Source organism: Pongo abelii, chromosome Y (genome assembly GCF_028885655.2).
Source record: "Pongo abelii isolate AG06213 chromosome Y, NHGRI_mPonAbe1-v2.0_pri, whole genome shotgun sequence".
Lineage (NCBI taxonomy): Eukaryota > Metazoa > Chordata > Mammalia > Primates > Hominidae > Pongo > Pongo abelii.
In genome coordinates this window covers 5,986,477-6,010,519 of record NC_072009.2, presented here as the reverse complement: position 1 = coordinate 6,010,519, position 24,043 = coordinate 5,986,477, and positions in this window count along the sequence as shown.

Below are 24,043 nucleotides of genomic sequence, written 5' to 3'. Positions count from 1 at the left end.
TACATCTCCTTTTATTTCTCTCAAGAATTTTTTTGTAGTTCTCAGGGTACAGCTCTTAAACCTTTCAAATTTGTTCCAGAATATTTCATATTTCTGATGCTATCAAAAATGGCATTAATTACTTTAAATTTTGATTGTTCAACTAGTACATAAAAATAGTACATTATTTTTGTATATTGAACTTGTGTCCTGTCACTTTGCTAAACTCAATTTATAATAGTTCTAATAGCTTTTCTGGATATTCAAATTGGATTTTTGATTATGCTGTCTATGCATAAAGATGGCTTTACCACCTCTTTTCTAATCTGAGTGCCTTCTATTTTTATTTTCTTAACGCAGTAGTTCTGATTGCTAGTAAAATGTTGAATAGAATGGGGAAAGTGTGCATTTGAATTTTGTTCCTGAATTTAAAGAAAAGTATTCAGTTTTTAACATTAACAAGAATTTTAGATTTTTAGTAAATGCCTTTATCAGGTTTGTTGAAGGAGTTCCTTTCTATTCCTAGTCAGCTGTAGGGTTTTAATCAGGGCTGGAGATTGGGTTTTTAAAAAGTTCTTTTTCTACATTTGCTGAGATGACCACGTTGCTTTTTGTTTTTGCTTTTCCCTCTATCTTAGTTTGACAATATTGTGGGTAACACTGATTGGTCTTCAAATGTTTTGAAACAATATTATATTTCAAATTACTTCTTACTTCTGTGACATAACCTAGGCTTCTTTGTCTGAGTGTCTGTGCATGATTAAATAGATCACAGTATCACATTCTGCCAGGACCCACATGGCTGCAATGTATTCTTTTACTAGCAGAGTAGCACCTGAATCCGTTCAATGCCTCAGAGGTGATGGAACTGAGCAGGAGAGAATCTGCTTGGGCATGAAGGGCTCCCTTAGAAAACAGTGTGATTGCAGTTTGTGTTCTTGAGTGTAATTACCTAGGAGGATTTTTTCAGTCTTCTGTAAGGAGGAAGACAGTGTTCCCCACTACTCAGAGAACTGTTGTAGGTGTTCTTCCTGCTTTTTTAAAAACTGAGAGCTGTGGCCAGCCTGTCAGAGCACATCCTCTTCTCTCGGGCACATTCAGGATTTGCTTACTGCTCTGTTCACCTTGATAGAAGTTACTCTTCTCTGTCTGCATATAAATTAACGCCATTCACTGGAATTTCTATTTCCCAAAATTCCACTTCTGTCTTAAAGTCTTTTCTAAGCATGGCTTCTCTCTACATATTTGGTGCACCCTTCAGTGATTACAAAGATACTCCAAAGTCCTGCCATGATGCTGAACAAAATTCAGATGTAGCAAAAGGGATCAATGAAGGCAGCAAAGGATTATCATTGTGGGGATGTAGTACAACCTCCCAGCTGTGAAGCCTTGCACACATCACTGCATATATCTGTGCTTGACTTTCCTGAACCTGAATTACTCAGTGAACACGGTACCTTGCAGTTTGAATGACCCTCAAGCTCTCAGAACTTCTCCAACTTTAAAGCACCCTATTCTAAGAGAGAACTGTATTTGTTAACCCCAGGGGAGACAAGCTTGTCACTTCAGACTTCCCCTTATTTAAAAAGGTAATTTGTGCTAATTCTCCAGTACATAGCACTTAAGTCAATTCATCACACAAAGACCATTAGGCGTAAAGTGATAAATACACTATGTCAACTTTGAACATTTATTTAGCACTTTTCCCTGTAAAAACTTCAGATTTCTCAGGTCAGCAAAGAGAGGCTTTTGTTTAATCATTTTGCATCATCAGATGTCAATTTGCAGGGTGGAGTACACATCATTTAGGAAAAGGTGAAAGGGAAGGTAGGCACACCTCACTTAACAGAGATTTCTGCTGAAGCCTTAAGTTAGAGTGTTTGTCTTCCCCATAAGCCTTCTGGCTTTTAGAGAACAGAAATTTCTTATTCTTATATTAAGCTCGGGGAGGACTTCTAAATTGCATAACCTCTCAGAACTATAAATGTGTATTGTTTCTCTTTATCTCGACCTTCCAAGGGCCCCAGCTGCCTGCCCAAGGCTTCATTATCCTTGCAACAATCATGGCACAGTAGTGATGGGAAGAAAAGCTGCTAGCTCAGTGCTCCTTGCCTACAGGGAAAGGTGCTGATTCCTGTTGCAAATCAGACCCACTATCAGAGGCCCATCAAGTCACAGTGTTCCCTTCCCTGCTGTCCCTTGGGCCTGCAATGTCAAAGACATGGCAGAAATGCCACTATTCACTACTCCTCTACTTTGGCCAGATGCACTGATGGATCATTCAATTCTTCAACACAGATGTGTGCCCTCAGCTCCTTCTGACAGAGTGCCAGATATCTGAAGTCACCTTTGCAGTTTGGGAAGTGGCCCCCAGCATCCACCCAGTGCACCTTCCTTGATCTTGTCCATGGTGCTGAGATTCTGTGTGGCCCCCATGCTGATGATCTCCCTCTGTGGGTCTCCATCCAGGGTGATGCCTGCCCTCCTACCACCTGTGAACATTTGGTAATATCTAGAGACATTGTTGGTTTCCATCATTGGGAGCAGGTGCAACTGGCATGCAGTGGGAAGAGGTCAGGGACGATACTACACATCCCACGTTGCATAGACCGCCTCCCACAGCAAAGAATGATCTTCCTAAATGTCAGTAGCACCAAGGCTGGGGAACCCTTGTGTGTCTGACAAGGAAACCTGGGATTCTCTCTCCTCTAGGATTGGACTCTGTCCCATGGTGCTGTCTGCAATGACTGGGATTTTGATACCTAAATCTTCCCTGAGGAAGAAATCTTTCCTCAGGAAACTTAATTATCCTGCCAATGCTCACCAGCTGGAGTTTGACTTCATATTTTTGTTGGTTTCCTGGAAACCTCTCATTGTATTCCCTCAGGTATCTACGATACTCAGACCATTCATGTGTATGGCACACTATGTTTAGCTTGCACAGCATCTCATGCTGGAACCATTTACAGCAGATCGCTTCAGCTCATTCTCCCATCACAGGCCTGCTCCCCTATGCCTAGTTACCAGCAGGTCTCCCAGTTGAGCCTGCTGCACCAGGATAAAACTGTGGCTACGAGCCAACACTGAACACTGCCACCTGCAGAAGCTGGCTCAAGTGCTGCCTGCTAACAACCGAATAAGTAAACTTTTGCTGCAGAACCAACCATGTATGCAGGTCTTCTAATATCTTTCTGAGCTTATCCTAAGAGAGCTTTTTCACACATCATTTGCAAAGCAGGAAGACACATATATGTCTTAAGTAGAATATATATACACAGAGAACATATATTCTATAAACAGAATATATATATTCTCAATAAAGGGAATATATTATTTATAGACTTTATATATAGACACTATTATTCTATATATAGCATATATAGAGAAGTCTATATATTGTCCTAGCAAACTCAGACTTATTATTCTATATATAGTCAATATATATTATTAACAGACTACTATTATGAATAGTCTACTATTATTAGTAGTCTACTATTATTAGTAATAATAAACTATATATGGAATGAAATATAGTCATCAAAGATTTAAGGTTAATTTGTCTTCATGTTCTTTGTCAGACAATGATCTGTAGATAAGTACTACAATGTTGTCATGTTGCATATGTAAACACTATTTGATGTTTGTTTAAACATGAACTTTAAGTAATGTTGTAAAAATGACTACTGTGGTATGTGTGTATTTTATTGCTAATTAGTACTTTTGTTTATATTATTCATCGATCCATCCCTCTGTCCATCCATCTCTATCTCTACCTCTATCTATCCCTGCTATCTGTCTATCTATCTATGTATCATCTATCTCTCTATCTATGTATCCCTGCCTTCCTCCTGCTCTCCGTTCATCCAAGCATCCACCTGCCCAAATCCACCTACCTACAAGTAAGCTAGATGCTGTGCTGCATTGCCTTAAGTAATTAATAGTGCTGATGTGGGGGTCAATATCTCCTGTACACTGCAGTTCCATGGTTTTACTGAATTAATAGTGCTGTGAAAATCAAACTATAAAACCATTACTGATATAAACATGTTTATAACAAAATACTCTAGAGTTACAAGATAGGTAATGAATGAACTGCACCCCTAAATTGATTCTCTCACCTGTAGAGAAAAGCCTTTGAAAAAGTTTAGGACTTAATGACTTGGTTGGGGGTGGGCAGGAAAGCTTCCTAATGAATTCTCTGTGTCATTTTATTCATAAAAAGTACATGGTGGGCATTCTTAGCATGCATATCAAAGTGTATGAATGTAAATTAAGCGGTGAACAAAAGACTTTAAGACAGCTCATAAACCTTCCTGATTTCCTCTTTTAATGGTGCAGATATCATGTCCACCATCTGTCAGACAGCAGTGAAAATCCAGCAAGGCCCTGAAAGGTACTGACTGTCTTAGAGTCAAAAACAAACCTCAAGTTTCTAGATGGTCACTGGAAATCATTTTCTTTTTCCACTTCCTCTGAGTAAAATATGTTAATTCATTTTCCATAGTCTTCTGCATGAGACTCATGATCTGCAGGTGTGACAGGATGCTCTATCAGTTTTGTGTGTTTAGAGGGACACTATGACTTCAGACAGATTCAGGAAGATTAGCTATGTACAGGAATAAAATGCTCTAACCTGTAGAGCAGCAAGTAGTGTTTATTTTCAACAACACATTTGATTATAGAAAAAACACATTTAGTTGCCTTAGATGAGACCTGCTTGTGGTATGCTTGCTGTGTAACATGACTCCATACACTGTTAGGACAGCAAAAGCACAGTGCAGTTTTGCCTGCCTTTGAGAGAAGCTACAGAGGAGGCTTCCCCAAACAGGATTATCGTGGCACAAAGAGAGTGCCTTTGCTGGCCTGTGTGAGTGATTTTTCCATGTCATCTCCAAATGTGCCATGTAGAAGAAGCTGCCATTTATAATGAGAACTGATAAACAAAGAGAAAAATGCCTAAGGAATTCATTGGACCTGAAGGGGATTAAAAAACTTCATGATTAAATGAGCTAGTGGCTGAGTTAATGAGCTGTCTATATGGTGAGCACATGGCAGCTGGCAATGCAGAGGCCTCTCTTTGGTCCTCTCCTTGGTCCTTTCCATCCCAACACCAATTGTGCATGGCCCAGCAACCTACTCAACAGGAGATGAGAGGCCTTTAAAAGAGGAATAGTGGACCAGGGATTCATCCATCAGTATTTCTTCCACACAAAGCACAGGGCACAGTGCCATCTTAGAATTATTCCAGTCAAGCATAAGGAAGATATTTGAAGGCAAGGCATGTGAAGAGTAATTATGAGAAGATGGAAGTTCATTCTTTTCTGAGATTTGCTGTTTTTCTCTTGCATTTAGTGAAATTATTTATTCACTTCTTTGCATTTGATAGAATGCAGAAGGGCCCCATGCCTCTACTTGGTGTTTTCCCAGAGACCATGGTGCCCCAGGAATGGCTCAGCTCTGGCATAATCCTGCAAAACAGTACAGGGACTCATATGCATGCAATCTGTCTAGGTCTCTGTGGGGCAGTGAACTTGAAATCAACACAGCAATGCCCCAAGTTCTCCAAGAATGACAAGCTGCTCTCCATCAGAGGTAGAGAGACTCTGCTGCCAACAGTAATCCCTGGAAACTAGTCTGGAGGAACACAGGCAGCTATGCGTCTGTCAAGAAAACAGAACACTGACTGCGCTGTGACCTGGCCAAAGCACAGCTCCACCTCCTATCAAAGCTGATGATGCACCCAAGGGGAGGGGAGAGCCTGAAAGTGGAAAAGACAGCCTCTCTGTCAGCATCTCTGCAGCTGTAGTGGCAGGAGATAGAAACAGGGATCATGAGAATAGGTGTCAGATTGGGTTTTGTGCAATAACACAGAAGGGGAGTGCCTTCTGCATTTGCGGGGAAACTACAGGAAAAGAAAAAGAAGGTGATATGGTTTGGCTGTGTCCCTACCCAAATCTTATCTTGAATTGTAGCTCCCACAATTCCCACATGTTGTGGAAGGGAGCCAGTGGGAGGCAACTGATTCATAGGGGTGGTTTTGTCCCATGCTGTTCTCATGATAGTGAATAAGTCTCATGAGATGTGATGGTTTAATAAGGGAGAGATTCCCTGCACAAGCTCTCTTTTTGCCTGCTGCCATCCATGTAACACGTGACTTGTTCCTCCTTGCCTTCCACCATAATGGGAGGCCTCTCTAGTCATGTGGAACTTTTGAGTCCATTAAACCTCACTGTGAGTCCATTAAACCTCTTTCCTGTATACATTACCTAGTCTCAGGTATGTCTTTATTAGAAGTGTGAAAACAGACTAATATAGAAGGCCACGCTATAGCTGGGAATGTAGGGTTTCTTTGCCAATAGTTTTTAGGAACTGAAAATAAAGAGCAAGAAATAACTACTAAATTCAAGTTAAATAAGAAACGACATCGGTTATTATTAAAACTAAATGCCAGTGTGTGCTCCTAAATCACTTCATATTCTGGCATCTTTCAGTGATAAAATGGCACATACACAAAAGGTTCAATAAAAGTTTATGGAGGGGAATTGAGTCCCTTGGTATGAATCTGTTTCTTTACCTACAGAATCAGTGACTGGATTCTGTGTCTGTTGGCTCCTGCTTCTGTATATCATGCGTTCATAGCCTCTGATTTGGGTGTGAGGACAGGGAAGGAGTCTATGTTCTCAGGCTGGAAATGAGACTTTGAAATCAACACAGAAGCTACTACCTACAGCCTCAATTCAGGAAGGGAAGAAATGTACAAATGATGACAAGGGAGGTTTTCAGAAGAGAGGGCCTAAGTAGTGGATGGATAAAGGAAGTTGCTGGCTGCAGACGGCATGTGAGGAGAGAGAATCCTCATGCAATGAGAAGCTTCAAGATTGGCTGAGGGACTCTAGGGTGCCTGGAGTGACAGGAGCAGGCTGAAGGAGAATGTGGGAAAATGGAGTGTTCGCCATGTTTTCAGAGGTGCTCATGACTTCCAGGCAGTGCAGATTCATGAGCCTGGGGCTCAGACAAGCAGCAGGGTCCCCAAGAGTAGACTTAGGATGGGAGAACCTCTACTGAGACTCCTAGTAAGTGTGGCCTGGCTGAACTTTTACATAAAGTTTTCCCCAGGCCCTTTTCCAGACCACTGGGCCCAGGACTCTGTAAGTGTCCAGAAACCAAGATTTGAGTCAGGCATAGTGATTAGAAGTAGCAGATAAGATCACCCAGGAGGATGGGAAAGAGTGAGATGAACATCAAGAACAACACCTGCACACACACAGATGATGACATTTGGGGACTGATGAACTGAGTTCCCAGGTGAGAGGAAGTGCAGAGAGAAACAGTGGGAGCAGTTGACGAGGGTGGATGGGCATGGTGTAGCCAGCAGAGGGAGACGCTGCAGAGGAGCATGGGAAATGGATGTCTGTGGTATCAGCAGTCAGGAGTGGCAGATGCTAGGATGAAATGCCCCCCGAGGCAAGGTAAGAAGGCAAGGATACAGTCAGAAACAGGGATTGTGGCACCTGGCAGCTAATTTGGGAACAAGACTGAGGGACGCCAAGGTTGTCTGGGAGAGCAAGATGCCCCAAGGCTAGTGTTCTGGACATGGACGTAAGGCAGGACCTGAGAACCAGGGGCTGGGCACCTCAGGGTCATTTAGAAATAAGGATGTCATGTGTGCTCGGCAGGCAGAGAGTCTCTTGTTGGTGCTGGGTGCTGGGCATTCAGAGGAAGGGCAAGGGAGTGACAGTGGGGTGTTGGGAAGAGGCAGATGGGGTGCCCATGGGCTGCAGAACATACCACAGTGGCATGAGGGTTATTAGAGCTGGCACAAAGGTTATTAGAGCTGAAGAGAGTGAGCATCAAGTACAGGAACAGGAGGCTTCTGCACTTCCTTCTTTTTCTAAGGAAAGCCTTCCAGAAGAATTCAGTCTTCCGCCCTCATACATCCAATGCTCAGGAGTTTCACACCAGGAAAGTGTGAGTCTTATCACCAAAGATAAGAAGTCAGCACCTGTCCCACCTGGATGAGAAATTTTCCCAAAAGATGTTGTCATAAAATTATCTTATCCTCCATCTCCTAAGGGCCCACTTGTTTTTCCTAAAAGTCATTTATTCTTCTACTCATCCTTCTACTCCTTTCCCATTCATGTTAAGATAACATTCAAGTCCCAATTCTAATTGCCTCTTTGAGTCACATTTTTCTCTGCACTCCTTGAATGTATGTAAATATAAATCTACCTTTACTCTTGATAGTCTGTCTTTTGTTAGTTTGATTTACAACACCCCAATCACTGCACCTAAGAGGGTAGAGGAAATACTATTCCTCTGATAATGGAATTTGGTTAAAGCAATTGCTGTCATGCCAGGAAACTCATTAGGGACACGAAGCCCAAAGGCAAGTTCAATGAGAGAAAAGAAGTGTAGGGGGAGTATCTGTGAAGGCCATTACTATCATTATGGTTTTTCAAATAATAAAATAAGGGAGAAAGGGCAATTAAATAAGACCGAGGACAAGTGTCCAGAGGCACCTGTATTTTGCTCAGTGATTGTGGGCGACAGGAGGAAGTGGCCTAGAGGCTGGAACAAGGAGGCCCACAGAGGATGGGATACAATGAAACAATGGCAAGTGACTCTCCACATCCTCTGTAGCAGCTCCAGTGGGGCTGTGCCCTTAACTCAGTGTTTCAGGGTAAGAGGCTGATTCAAGGAATATTTGATCTCCCAAAAACCAGAGGCATAGGAAGGCTCAGCTGGTTACCAAATATTAACCTTTTTTTTTTTTTTTTTTTTTTTTTTGAGAAGGAGTCTTGTTCTGTTGCCCAGGCTGGAGTGTAGTTGTGCCATCTGGGCTCACTGAAAACTCTGCTTCTCAGCTTCACGCAATTCTCTTGCCTCAGCCTCCTGAGTAGGTGGAATTACAGGTATGCACCACCAGGCCCAGATAATTTTTTTATTTTTAGTAGAGATGAGGTTTCACAAGGTTGGCCAGACTGGTTTCAAACTCATGACATCAAGTGATCCACTGTAATCCCAAAGTTTGGGATTATAGGCGTGAGCCACCTTGCCCAGCCTAAATATTAACTTTAAAATGGACATAAGTAATATACAGGTATTTGTTCTCCATTATTGTTGGAGAAAAGAAGTTCCAGTTACAAAAGTCAGCTCGAACTGATAGACCGCCTGCTCCTGTATGCCTTCGTTTGGGACATATGCAATGTATGACAAGGATAAGTCAAGATTAAACTTTGGGTGAGTTTCACATGAAGTTACAGGTATTAGAAATATATACATATATATATACACACACACACACACACACACACACATATATATTTTAACTAGCTACATCTTTTTTCACTTTTTTTTTAAATCTAGGAAAGAGTCATAGAGATGCAAAATGTTCTTCAAATTTGGTACAAGTTGATATGAAAATATGGCCCAGTGACAATTTTCTTATATTAATTTCACTTTCTCCTAAGCCGCCTCTAAATTTTGTCATTACTCATGTTTTCTAATTGAACTATAAGTTCCTTGAATCACACCGGACACTTCCTCCTCCCTTACCACCTATTTCTAATCTGCCACACCATACTCCACTGAGTTATAAAACAAACATGGCCAATATGTCCTCCTGAGAACTTCCAGTAAGCTCAAATGCCTACCGCACCATGTGTAAACTTTTCTACTTTGTTTCCAAAGTCCTCAGGATTGATTCTGTGTTGGCTGCTCTCCTGTTAGCTCATCCCACCCTCTGTTCCTTCTCTGTAAAAACCTTGAGCATTTATCTCAGGGCCTGTGCCATCCCCAGTTCCCCTATCACGTTCTAATTACTGTCTGAGTGAACTTTTGTTCTTTCTCTGTCACAGTGGGTAGAGCTACCTCCCCCAACATTGCAACATAAAGATGGTTCAGCTTACAGCAGAGTTGAAAGAATTTCACACAATACTCATATCCCCACACAACCACCCAGACTGCTCCCTTTTCTTTTTCTCTTGAGACAGAGTCTCCTTCTGTCACTCATGCTGGAGAGCAGCGGTATGATCTTGGCTCACTGCAACTTCTGCCTCCCAGACTGGTGATTCTCCCACCTTAGCCTCCTGAGTAGCTGAGACTACAGGCATGTGCCATCATGCTGGCAACATTTATTATTATTGTAGAGACATAGTTTTGCTGTGTTGCCCAGGCTGGTCTTAACTCCTGAACTCAAGTGATCCTCCCACCCTGGCCTCTCAAAATGCTGGGATTACAGGCATGAACCACTACCTGTAAGACTGTACTCTTAACAAGGTGATAGCATAATAGTTTGGGGTGTGAGTCAAAATGTCTAAAGGTTCATGAAATGAGCCCAGTCTACATATTTATGTAGACTTAGACCTCTTTTATTAAGAAATATGCAGGTTTCAGGGAAAAAATAGAATCTACCACATCCCTTATGTACGAATTGTGAATATTACCTCACAACTTCAATCCTGGTATTCAAAAAAAAGGAAAAAACATATCGAATATACACAAAACTTAAGCTGGTGAAATTAGTCTACTCTACCTATTTGTGAACTTTAACATAACTCGCTTGAAAGCTGAACAGAAAAACAAAAACAAAAATAATTTTTTAAAACCCTGAAATTCCGCTCCTAAAACAAGATTAACATAACAGAAAAATGAAAACACACAAAGTAGTGATGGCTAGGCTTTAAAAAATTTATGTCCAATTTATGGTTTTACTTGTAATAAATATCAACCATAGAAATGATACATAAGCAATGCCGTAATTTTTGTTTTGCAACAAAGATGGCATTTTTGTGCCTGGGAACAGAGAGCCCTAGGGTGCCTTCCAGCTTGGTCTCTCAAGTCCCTGCCAGCCAAGGAGTATGCTCACACTCACAAGTCTCAGGGCCTGGCATTAGGCCCAAGGAGGCTCACTACTCACAGGTCTCTGGGCTTCAGAGGATGTGCTGGCAGAGGCAGCACCCTCAGGCAGGTGCTTTCACTCAGTGAGTGCTCATTAGACTGAACGTGGGTCCTGGAGGACTTCTGACAATGGCCTTATAATTGCTTTAATTAATTAATTTATTTATTTTTAATTTATTGTACGTTACATTCTCAGATGCATGTGCAGAACGTACAGGTTTGTTATATAGGTATACATGTGCCACGGTGGTTTGCTGCATCCATCAACCATGATCTACATTAGGTATTTCTCCTAATGCTATCCTTCCCCTGGCCCCCAACCCTTGACAGGACCCAGTGTGTGATGTTCCCCTCCCTGTGCCCATGTGTTCTCATTGTTCAGCTCCCACTTATGAGTGAGAACATGTAGTGTTTGGTTTTTCTGTTCTCGTATTAGTTTGCTGAGAATGATGGTTTCCAGCTTCATGATGTCCCTGCAAGGGACATGAAGGACTTGAACTCATTCTTTTTTCATGGCTGTATAGTATTCCATGGTATATATGTTCCACATTTTCTTAATCCAGTGTATCATTGATGGACATTTGGGTTGGTTCAAGTCTTTGCTATTGTCAACAGTGCCACAATAAACATACGTGTTCATGTCTCTTTATACCAAAATGATTTATAATCCTTTGGGTATATATCCAGCAATTGGATTGCTGGGTGAAATGGTATTTCCAGTTCTAGATCCTTAAGGAATTGCCACACTGTCTTCCACAATGGTTGAATTAATTTACACTCCTACCAACAGTGTAAAAGTGTTCCTGTTTCTCCACATTCTCTACAGCATCTGTTGTTTCCTGACTTTTTAATGATCACCATTCTAACTGGCATGAGATGGTATCTTACTGTGGTTTTGATTTGCATTTCCATAATGACCAGCAATTATGAGCTTTTTTCAATGTTTGTTGGCCACATTGACGTCTTCTTTTGAGAAGTGTCTGTTCATGTCCTTTGCCCACTTTTTCATGGGGTTGTTTGATTTTAATCCTGTAAACTTGTTTAAATTATCTGTAGATTCTGAATATTAGAACTTTGCCAGATGGATAGATTGCAAAAATTATTTCCCATTTTGTAGGTTGCCTTACAACTCTGATGGGAGTTTCTTTTGCTGTGTGGAAGCTTTCTAGTTTAATTACATCTCCTCTGTCACTTTTGCATTTTTGTGCCAGTGCTTTTGATGTTTTAGTCATGAGGTCTTTGCCCATGCCTATGTCCTGAATGGTACTGCCTAGGTTTTATTCTAGGGTTTTATGAGTTTAGGTCTTATGTTTAAGTCTTTAATCCATATTGAGTTAATTTTTGTATAAGGTGTAAGACAGGGGTGCAGTTTTAGTTTTCTGCATAGAGCTAGCCAATTTTCCTAACACCATTTATTAAATAGGGAATCCTTTCCCCATTGTTGTTTTCATCAGGTTTGTCAAAGATCAGATTATTGTAGATGTGTGGTGGTTTTTCTGAGGCATCTGTTCTGTTTCATTGGACTTTGTATCTGTTTTGGTACTAGTACCATGCTGTTTTAGTTATTGTAGACTTGTATTGTTATTTAACATCAGGTAGCATGATCCCCCCCAGCTTTGTTCTTTTTGCTTAGGATTGTCTTGGCTATATGAGCTCTTTTTTGGTTCCCTGTGAAATTTAAAGTAGTTTTTTTCTAATTCTGTGAAGAAAGTCAATGGTAGCCTGATGGGTATAGCATTGAATCTACAAATTACTTTGGGCAGCATGGCCATTTTCATGATATTGACACTTCCTATCCATGAGTATGGAATATTTTTCCATTATTTGGTTTTCTTTTATTTCATTGAGCAGTGGTTTGTAGTTCTCCCTGAAGAGGTCCTTCACATCCCTTGCAGGTTGTACTCCTAGGTATTTTATTCTCCTTGTTGCAATTGTGAATAGGGGTTCACGCATGATTTGGCTCTCTATTTGTCTATTACTGGTGTATAGTAAAGAATATGATTTTTTCACATTGATTTTTGTATCCTAAAGCTTGGCTGAAGTTGCTTATCAGCTTAAGGAGATTTGTTGGTGAGACAATGGGGTTTTCTAAGTATACAATCATGTCATTGGCAAACAAAGACAATTTCACTTTCTCTGTTTGTATTTGACTATGCTTTATTTCTTTCTCTTGCCCGATTGCCCTGGCCAGAACTTCCAATACTGTGTTGAATAGGAGAGGTGAGAGTGGGTATCCTTGTCTCATGCCAGTTTTCAAAGGGAATGCTTCCAGTTTTTGCCCATTCAGTATGGCATTGGCTGTGGGTTTGTTATAAATAGCTCTTATTATTTTGCAATATATTCCATCAATACCTAGTTTATTGAGAGGTTTTAGCACGCATAGGTGTTGAATTTTATCGAAGGCCTTTTCTGCATCTCAGGGATGAAGCCGACTTGATCTTGGTGGATAAGCTTTTTAACATGCTTCTGGATTTGGTTTGCCAGGATTTTATTGAGGATTTTCCCATCAGTGTTCATCAGGGAAATCGGGCTGAAATTTTCTTTTTTTGTTGTGTCTCTGCCAGGTTGTCATATCAGGATGACGTTGGACTTATAAAATGAGTTAGGGAGGAGTCCCTCTTTTTCTATTCCTCAGAATAGTTTCAGAAGAAATGGTACCAACTCTTCTTTGTACCTCTGGTAGGACTCAGCTTTGAATTCGTCCAGTCCTGGACTTTTTTTGGTTGGTAGAGTATTAGTTACTGCCTCAATTTTAGAACTTGTTATTGGTTTATTCAGGCATTCAACTTCTTCCTGGTTTAGTCTTCGGAGGGTTTATGTGTCCAGGAATTTATCCATTTCTTCTAGATTTTGAAGTTTATTTGCATAAAAGATTTGTAGTATTCTCTGCTGGTAGGTTTTATTTCTGTGGTAACACTGGTGATATCCCCTTTATCATTTTTATTGCATCTATTTGATTCTTCTCTCTTTTCTTCTTTATTAGTCTGGCTAGTAGTCTATCTATTTTGTTGATCGTTTCCAAAAACTAGCTCCCGGATTCACTGATTTTCTTGAAGCATTTTTCATTTCTCTGTCTCCTTCAGTTCTGCTCTGATCTTAGTTATTTCTTATCTTCTGCTAGCTTTTGAATTTTTTCCTGTTGCTTCTGTAGTTCTTCTAATTTTGATGCTAGTGTGTTGATTTTGGATAATTCTTGCTTTCTCTTGCAGGCATCTAGTGCTATAAATTACCCCCTACACATTGCTTTAAATGTGTCCCAGAGATTCTGGTAGGTTGTGTCTTTGATCTCCTTGGTTTCAAATAACTTCTTTACTTCTGCCTTAATGTCATTATTTACCCAGTAATCATACAGTAGCAAGCTGTTCAGTTTTCCCGTAGTTGTGCAGTTTTGAGTGAGTTTCTTCATCCTCAGTTCTAATTTGATTGCACTGTGGTCTGATAGACTGTTGGTTATGATTTCTGATCTTTTGCATTTGCTGAGGAGTGTTTTACTTCCAATTACGTGGTGAATTTTAGAATAAGTTTGATGTGGTGCTGAGGATAATGTATATTCTGTTGATTTGGTGTGGGGAGTTCTGTAGATATCTATTAGGTCCACTTGGTCCAGAGTTCAAGTCCTGGATATCTTTGTTAATTTTCTGTCTCATTGATCTAATATTGACAGTGGAGTGTAAAAGTCTCCCACCATTAGTGTGTGGAGTCTAAATGTCTTTGTAGGTCTCTAAGAGCTTGCTTTATGAATCTGGGTGCTCCTGTATTGGTTGTATATATATTTAGGATAGTTAGCTCTTCTTGTTGCATTGATCCCTTTACAATTAACTAATGACCTTCTTTGTCTCTTGATCTTTGTTGGTTTAAAGTCTGTTTTATCAGAGACTAAAATTGCAACCCCTGCTTTTTTTCTACTTTCCACTTGCTTGGTAAATCTTCCTCCATCCCTTTATGTTGAGCCTATGTGTGTCTTTGCACTTGAGATGGGTCTCCTGAATACAGCCCACCAATGGGTCTTGAATCTTTATCCATTTGCCAGTCCATGTCTTTTAATTGGGGCATTTAGCCCATTTACATTTAAGGTTAATATTGTTATATGTGAATTTGATCCTGTCATTATGATGCTAGCTGGTTGTTTTGCACATTAGTTGATGCAGTTTCTTTACAGTGTCAACAGACTCTACAATGTGGTATGCTTTTGCAGTGGCTGCTACTGGTCTATCCTTTACATGTTTAGTGCCTGATTCAGGAGCTCTTATAAGGCAGGCCTGGTGGTGACAAAAATCTCTCAGCATTTGCTTGTCTGTAAATAATTTCATTTCTCCTTCACTTATGAAGCTTAGTTTGGCTGGATATGAAATTCTGGGTTGAAAATTATTTTCTTTAAGAATGTTGAACATTCACCCCCACTCTCTTCTAGCTTGCAAGGTTTCTGCAGAGAGATCCACTGTTAGTCTGATGGACTCCTTTTTGTGGGTAACCTGACCTTTCTTTCTGGTTGCACTTAAATTTTTTTCCTTCATTTCAACCTTGGTGAATCTGATGATTATGTGTTTTGGGATTGCTGTTTTCAAGGAGTGTCTCTGTGGTGTTCTCTGTATTTCCTGAATTTGAATGTTGTCCTGACTTGCTGGGTTGGGGAAGTTCTCCTGAATAACTTCCTGAAATGTGTTTTCTAAGTTGGTTCCATTCCCCCCTCACTTTCAGGTACCCCAATCAAACGTAGGTTTTGTCTTTTCATATAGTCCCATATTTCCTGGAGGCTTTGTTCATTTCTTTTTATTCTTTTTTTCTCTATTCTTGTCTTCACAGTTTATTTCATTAAGTTGATCTTCAATCTCTGATATCCTTTATTCTGCTTGGTCAATTCAGCTGTTTATTGTGTATGCTTCACGAAGTTCTCCGCTGTGTTTTTGGCTCCACCAGGTCATTTATGTTCTTCTCTAAACTGGTTATTCTAGTTAGCAATTTCTCTAACCTTTTTTTCTAGGTTCTTAGCTTCCTTGCATTGGGTTAGATCATGTTCCTTAGCCCAGAGGAATTTATTACCCACCTTCTGAAGCCTACTTCTGTCAATTCATCAAACTCATTTTCTGTCCAGTTTTGTTCCCTCACTGGTGAGTGCTTGATCCTTTGGAGAAGTGGTGTTCTGATTTTTGGAATTTTCAGCCTTTTTGTGGTGGTTTTTTCTCATCTTCCTGGATTTATCTACCTTTGGTCTTTGATTTCGGTGACTCCTTTGGATTGGGTTTTTGAGTGGATGTCCTTTGTGTTGATGATGCTATTGCTGTCTGTTTGTTAGTTTTCCTTCTAACAGACAGTCCCCTCTGCTGCAGGTCTGCTGGAGTTTGCTGGAGTTCCATTCCAGACCGTGTTTTCCTGGGTATCACCAGCGGAGGCTGCAGAACAGCAAAAATTGCTGTGTGTTCCTTCCTCTGAATGCTTCATCTCAGAGGGGCACCTGCCAATGCCAGCTGGAGCTCTTCTGTATGAGGTATCTGTTGACCCTTGTTGGGAGGTGTGTCCCCATCAGGAGGCACCGGGATGAGGCACGCTCTTGAGGAGGCAGTCTGTACCCTAGTAGAGCTCAAACACTGCTGGGACATCTGCTGCTCTCTTCAGAGCCGGCAGGCAGGGACATTTAAGTTGGCTGAAGGTGGGTCCACAGCCATTCCTTCTCCCAGGTGCTCAGTCCCAGCGAGATGAGGGTTTTATCTATAAGCCCCTAACTGGGGCTGCTGCCTTTTTTTTCAGAAATGCCCTGCTCAGAGAGGAGGAATCTAGAGAGGCAGTCTGACTGCAGTGGCTTTGCTGAGCTGCTTTGGGCTCCACCCAGTTTGAATTTCCCATTGGCTATGCTTACATTGTGAGGGTAAAACTGCCTACTCAAGCCTCTCAAATGGCCAACGCCCCTCCCCCCACCAAGCGCAAGTGTTCAAGGTCAACTTGAGACTGCTGTGTTAGTAGTGAGAATTTTAAGTCAGTGGATCTTAGTTTGCTGGGCTCCCTGGGGGTGGGATCTGCTGAGCTAGACAACTTAACTCCCTGGTTTCAGCCCCCTTTCCAGGGGAGTGAATGGTTCCATCTTGCTGGCATTTCAAGCACCACTGTGGTTATGAAAAATAACTCCTGCTGCTAGCTCAGTGTCTGCCCAAACAGATGCCCAATTTTGTGCTTTAAACCCAGGGCCCTGTGGCATAGGCACTCAAGGGAATCTCCTGGTCCGTGGGTTGCTAAGACCATGAGAAAAGCATAGTATCTAGACTGGAGTGCACCATTCCTCACAGCACAGTCTCTCACAGCTTCCCTTGGCTAGGGGAGGGAGATCCCCAACCCCTTGCATTTCCTGGGTGAGGCAATGCCCCACCCTGCTTCTGCTCACCCTTTGTGGGCTGCACTCACTGTGTAACTAGTCCCATTGAGATGAGCTGAGTATATCAGTTGGAAATGCAGAAATCATTTGCCTTCTGTGTTGATCTAGCTGGGAGCTGCAGATTGGAGCTCTTTATATTTGGCCATTTTGCCACCACCCCACTGCTTTATTTTTTTTAGAACAAAATGACACATAAATAACCTAGAAAATATTCTCAGTGAAAACCTGATTATTTAATGTCAGCTTTGAAACTTTCTTCTAGTAAGATGGGAATTATATTTAACATAATTAATAAACCTTTGATCCTACTTGTTTTTGACTACTTTCCTATTACTACTACTACTGAACCTAATCAATCTGGTGACAGCTATGGCATACTAAATTCCCTAAGGCATTTCACTAAGAGATTCAGAAATCTCTTCAGTGATTGCTGATTTAATGGAATGCCCTTGAACTATGGAGGCATGCTGCCGCTGTGAGCTCACACCCACACTGTGGCCAAGAGGAAGCAGCAGGGCCTGACTGAAGAATTCCAAGATCGTCCATGATCCCCCTGGCCACTGCGTCCTGTATTCCTGACTCAAATACCAAGTACAAAACCAGGGCTGCTTCCCTGGAAGGAGCTTGGGAAAATCTTCCTTTGGTATTAACAATATGCACATCACAAGAGGAAAACCCACAAGGTGTCACTGTCCCTAAGTAAGAAGCATGAGAGGAAACATTTCATTTCTGCAAGAGAAATACATCTGTAATACATTAAGGATAATGTTTAAAACTTTCTAATAGCTAAATGACTTTTAAAAAATGCAATCACTCACTTTTCTATGACAAATCTAAAGCAAACATTGTCAGTGAGAACACCAAGATGCTAAAACAGTTCATTCCATGGGCCTTTTTTTGCAGGATACCTTGTGAGAGACATTCCTGCTCATGAGGGCCCTTGCTTTGTGGGTTTCACCATAACTGGTCCCATGCAAAGGCAGCATGTGTTTTCCACATACACTTTGCTTCTATATACATTTTAAAACATGGCTAATTTTTTGTGAAGACAGGGTCTGGCTATGTTGCCCTAGCTGGTCTCAAACTCCAGGGTCCGGCCTCAGCATCACAAACTGCTGGGATTACAGGTGTGAGCTCTCACACCTGGCTGTGCATGGTGGTGTGTGCCTGTGGTCCCAGCTACTCAGGAGACAGAGGCAAAAGGATTGCTGAACGCCAGGAGTTGGAGGCTGCTGTGAGCTATGATTGTGCCACTACTGCCTATGGCCTGGGCAACAAAGTGGGACCCTATCTGAAAAACAAAATGAAAACCAAAAACCCCACATAGAACACCATGTTTCCATTAACACAGTGCATTGCAAAACAAGGACTGCCTGTACTTGAAATTTAGTTTAATTGCCTTAGTTATAGGAACAGCTCATGTTACAAAGGCAAATATTTTACCTCGTCTTTATCAGTTTGTAAGTACAGTGCTAAATGCAAGTGCCAACATACTGTGATCAACTCTGGGACCTCCTGTATGGAATGCACCACCTTCATTTTTCTAGGAACCATAACTCAGGTTAAACAACAACAAAAAAATGGTGTTTCTGAGAGGAAGGCTTTACAGCCTTCTGAGAGGAAGCTATGGGATAATTCTTTCATGAAGAGAAACTCTTAGGAAAAATGAACATGTTGCAATGGAATTTGTAACAGGATGCCAAGCATGCAGACATACCCATGTCCAGACATAAGAAGCAGATATATGTCCCCACTGGGACCTGTTCCAGCCACACCTGGAGGCTCAGCCTTGACTCTCTGATTTACTAGCTGAGAGGTCTCAGGCACATCCCACATCAAGCAATTGCAGTCAAGTTGGATTCAATAATGAGACTTAAATCAAGAATGAAATTTAAATCAGCCCTGGTATATGTGTTGCTAAGAATGCCCCACTCTCTTTCAATGACTGTTTATAGCTGTGGTATCATAAAAATGACACACTCAGTTTTTATCCTTAGTTCATGACACAGAGCTCCTAAACCACTTGGAATTTCTGAATGATTAATGAGCCATTTTCAACGAAATGAGGTGCCTCTTGTGGGCCCAGGATAGCTTAAGGACAGGATCTAGAGGTCAGAAAGACCAAACATGTGGTTAAAATATTGGGGCCAGGTGCAGTGGCTCACACCTGTAATCTCGGCACTTTGGGAGGCCGACGCGGTTGGATCACCTGAGGTCAGTTTCAGAACAGTCTGGCCAACATGACAAGACCATCTTTACTAAAAATACAAAAATTATGTGGGCGTGGTGGTGGGTGCCTGTAATCCCAGTTACTCAGGAGGCTGGGGGCAGAAGAGTCACTTGAACCCAGGAGGCGGATGTTGCTGTGAGCGGAGATTGCACCACTGTACTCCAGCCTGGGTGACAGAACAAGACTTCAACTCAAAACAAACAAACAAACAAAATTGGAACTTTCAGCCCTCTCCCCATCTCCAGGAAGGGAGTGGTGGCATGGACTGACTTCAAAGAGCCATGGTGAGTGAAGACATCACTAACGCCTATGTAAAAAACTTCTATAAAAACCCATACATTAGGGAGCTGGGGAGCTTTGAGTTTGGTGAGCACGCAGAGGTGCTGGGAGGGTCAGCTACCCAGAAAGGGCAGGGGAGCACTGTACCCACATGCTGTACCTTGCCCATTGCTTTGCTTCCATTTGGCTGTCACTGAGTTGTACCCTTCATAACAAACCAGCAAGTGTATCAAAGTGTTTTCCTGAGCTCTGTCAGTCATATTAGGGGATTATCAGATCTGAAAAGAGGGTTGCAGGAACCCCTGAATTTTTTTTTTTTTTTTTTTTTTGAGACGGAGTCTTGCTCTGTCACCCAGATCTAGAGTGCAGTGTTGTGATCCTGGCTCACTGCAACCTCCATCTCCAGGATTCAAGCGATTCTCCTGCATCAGCCTCCCAAGTAACTGGGATTACAGGTGACTGCCACCACATTGGCTAATTTTGGTATTTTAAATACTGACAGGGTTTCACCATGTTGACCACCCTGGTCTTGAACTCCTGACCTTAGGTGATCTGCCCACCTCAACCTCACAATGTGCTGGCATTACAGGCATGAGCCACCGCGCCTAGCCAAGAACCCCCAATTTGTAGCCAGTGAATCAGAAGTACAAGAAGTGGCCCCTGGAATGTGTGATGGCCATCTTCATTGGGTGTCTTGGGGGACTGAGGAGTTAACCTGTGGGGTCTGGGCTGACCATAGGTGTCAGCGTCAGAAATGAAGTGAATTGTTGAATGTCAGCTTGGCTTCAGAGAATCAGAGGTCTGCATACTGAGGCACATGTTCTGGCTGCCTCTATAGGTTTGAGGTACTAAGTTGGACCCTAGGCAAAAAAAAAAAAAAAAAAAAAGTCAAAACTCCAGGTCTTCCAAGACTACTCCAGTAGCTTAGTTTTATTGGGAAGGAGGTTTCCGAGTAATTTCCCTGAGCTTGTGATTGGTGTCAGTGGTTAGCAGTGAGAGGTGAGGTATTCAAAAGTCTTTTCACCAAAGTATTCCTCCCCACACATCACTGAAGTCCTTACACACAGGAACCCAAGGGAAGGAGGCATTTGCAGGGACTCCCTGATGGACACCCTTCCCAGCTGCTTACACTTACATCATCAGCAAGAGCTCCCCTTTCAAGGGTGCCTTGCTGTGATTCTAGAATGTATATCTGCAAATCGTTCAGGCCAAGGACTCCATGTCAGCAGTAATAAAGCTGTCAGAGGAATCTGGAGCCAGGCCCGGCCGGCTCTCTAAACCCTCTAGGGTTTAGATGAGTGGTCAGCTCTCTAAACCCTGTGCCCAAGTCACCTGAGCAGGAGACTCATACAAGAGGGAGTCAAGGGCTGTGTTGCAGGACAGGAGGTGTTATGGAATACAAGCCCACCAGCTGCCACTTTCCAATGGAGAAATAGATGGAAGTGCAAAAAACCCAGCTGGCCATAAAAACCCAATGTCACTACACAAGCAAAAATTTGGCAGCAACCGATGGGCACTCTATAAGCAGTTGGGGAGGGGAAGTGAGTTTTAGTGATTTACATCTGAACTGCAGTGAATATTCACCTTAAAGCTTGCACTTTGACAATAAGACTGTTCTAAGCTCCACATCATTAAAACCGCCACTTCCCTGGAAAATGTCTGAATAGGCCTTGTTCTGGCACTATAATCTTCTTGACTGTCCCTGAGACCCAGTGGATTCTGACTGAGTCTCCCTGGCCTGAAGATTTAGGTGAGCCACGATTCCTCAAAAAATCTTCCAACCAGACCATCTCCCTGCCCACATACCCAAGTTCTAGGGAGCATTGCAAAGTGGCCTTCAACAGCACAAACCACAGCTTTTCACATTTAGCAAACAGTACATGAATATTATGTGGGGGAACATGGTTGTGGAACACGGCCCGTGTCACTGGCACCCGCTTACCTTCTCCACAGCAGGAGTGGGAAAGAAACTCTTGGCACAAGCTAGGAAGATGTAGGGGTCTGGCTTGCCATGCTGCACTTTGGGGTCATCTCCCAACACAATGTGGGAAAACAAGCTGAAGAACTCCTTGTGGCGGCTCGTCTTCATCTCAAACGATGTGGACCCTGCCCTAGAACTTCCAGAGGATGTGTGGCCCTGAGACACCTTGATTTCAGACTTCCAGTCTCCAGAACTGGGAGCGAGTCAGTTTCTGTTATTAGAAGTTGTCGAGTTTTCGGTATCTTGTGGCAGCAGCCCAAGAAATGAATACACAAGTGCTCTGTTCTTGAATGTGAATGAGCACAACAGACACTGCCAGGTGTTTGTGGAAGAAGACACAAACAGGCAGAAGACAAGAATCTGCCAGAAAACAATGAGAATACAGAGAAAAGTGGGCAAAGAAGCAACAGTCATGATAATAGTATTCATGGAGACATAAGTTACTGAGTCCTTAAAACAAAAACAGAAAGCTAGGGAAGTACAATGCCCAGAAGAAGAAAGAGCATAGGAGGGTTAAAATAAATCAGGAGATGAGGGCGGACACAGGCAATGTCAGCTAAAACACCAAGCTGTCTGGGGTGCTGTTCAAGGAGGTTGCCGGGCAGGTGGTGAACAGACGACTTCCCTTTCTTGCTCCCTAGAAATATGTCCGGTTTGGAGGTTTGGCCAGCCATGGTGGCTCACACCTGCAATCCTGGCACTTTGGGAGGTCGCGGTGGGCAGATTACTTCAAGTCAGCAGTTTGAGACTTGCCTGGCTAACATGGTGAAACCCTGTGTGCGCTAAAAATACAAAAATCAGGCCGGGAACAGTGGCTCATGCCCATAATCCCAGCACTTTGGGAGGCCGAGGCTGGTGGATCACGAGGTCAGGAGATTGAGACCATCCTGGCTAACATGGTGAAAGCCTGTGTCTACTAAAAATACAAAAAATTAGCTGGGCATGGTGGTGGGCACCTGTAGTCCCAGGTACTCAGGAGGCAGAGGCAGGAGAACGGCGTGAACCCGGGAGGCAGAGCTTGCAATGAGCCGAGATCGCTCCACTGCACTCCAGCTTGGGTGATAGAGCGAGATCCTGTCTCAATAAATAAATAAATAAATAACACACAAAAAAAGCCAGGTGTAGTGGCACACGCCTGTAATTCCAGCTACTCGGGAGGCTGAGGCAGGAGAAAGGGGAATCACTTGATCTCAGGAGGTCGAGGTTTCAGTGAGCCAGATCGTGCCACTGACTCCAGAATGAGTGATAGAGTGTAACTCTGTCTCAAAAAAAAAACAAAAACAAAACAAAATAAAAGATATATGTCATGTGTGATTTTTAAAACACTGACAATATTCAAATATACATAGAAAGAAACTGCCTGATTGATATTGCTTTATTTCCTGTGAGGCAATTTCACTTCCTGAGGACTACAGAGAAACCCTGCCACCCTCTGGCCTCCACCCTCTTACTAAGGCTCAGAATCTGAGCTGTTACCTGCATCTTTGCAAGTGAAGACATAGTTCATATGCTATCACTTCCTGGAAACTTTACCAGGCTCCTCCTACCCTTGTAACCCTCTGGGATTCACCGCAACACCTCCAGCAGCTGGCTGCAATTACTTCACTTGTATGTATGTGGTTAGAAACTTCCACTCAAGAAGCAGTCATAACCTCTGCACTCCCAAGACCCCATGCAGACATCCCATGAATAAACTGCTTATTTCCTGCCCTCTGTTTTCCTCATCCTCGTACTCCATTCCCTCTGTTCTTAGGAATGGAAGGCAGTGGTGGGGGCAGGAATCATTCCTTTTCCTTGCAGTACATATCTGCTCATTGGAATAGAAAGTGATTTCAGATACACAGTGGGAAAGTGAGCTAGTTTTGACTCCATCCATGGCTGATGAAGCAAGCTGAATGCTGGCTGTGGGGGTGTGAGGATGGCCCCTGTGCTACACAGCAATGCTCAGAGTTTCTTAGGGTTTGTGTTTCCAATTAGGAGGCCACACTTGGCTCGCACATGCTGGGCCCTTAATAACTATCTATGACCGATATTGAATAGACAATTAGGGCAAAGGTCATTAAAAATAACATTTGGCTACATGAAAATCACTCAGATTCTAGATTTTAAGTGTTCTCCCCACAAAACATGATGAGAAAGTGAGATGATACATGTGTTCATTAGCTTGACGCAGCCACTCCACAATGTATACACACTTCAAAACATGTTGTGCATGATATCTATATACGATTTTTATTTGTCAATTAACAAATAAGTTAAAAAAATAGCATCCAGTTATCCGAGTTCATGGTGGGGAGCCTTCTCATGAAGC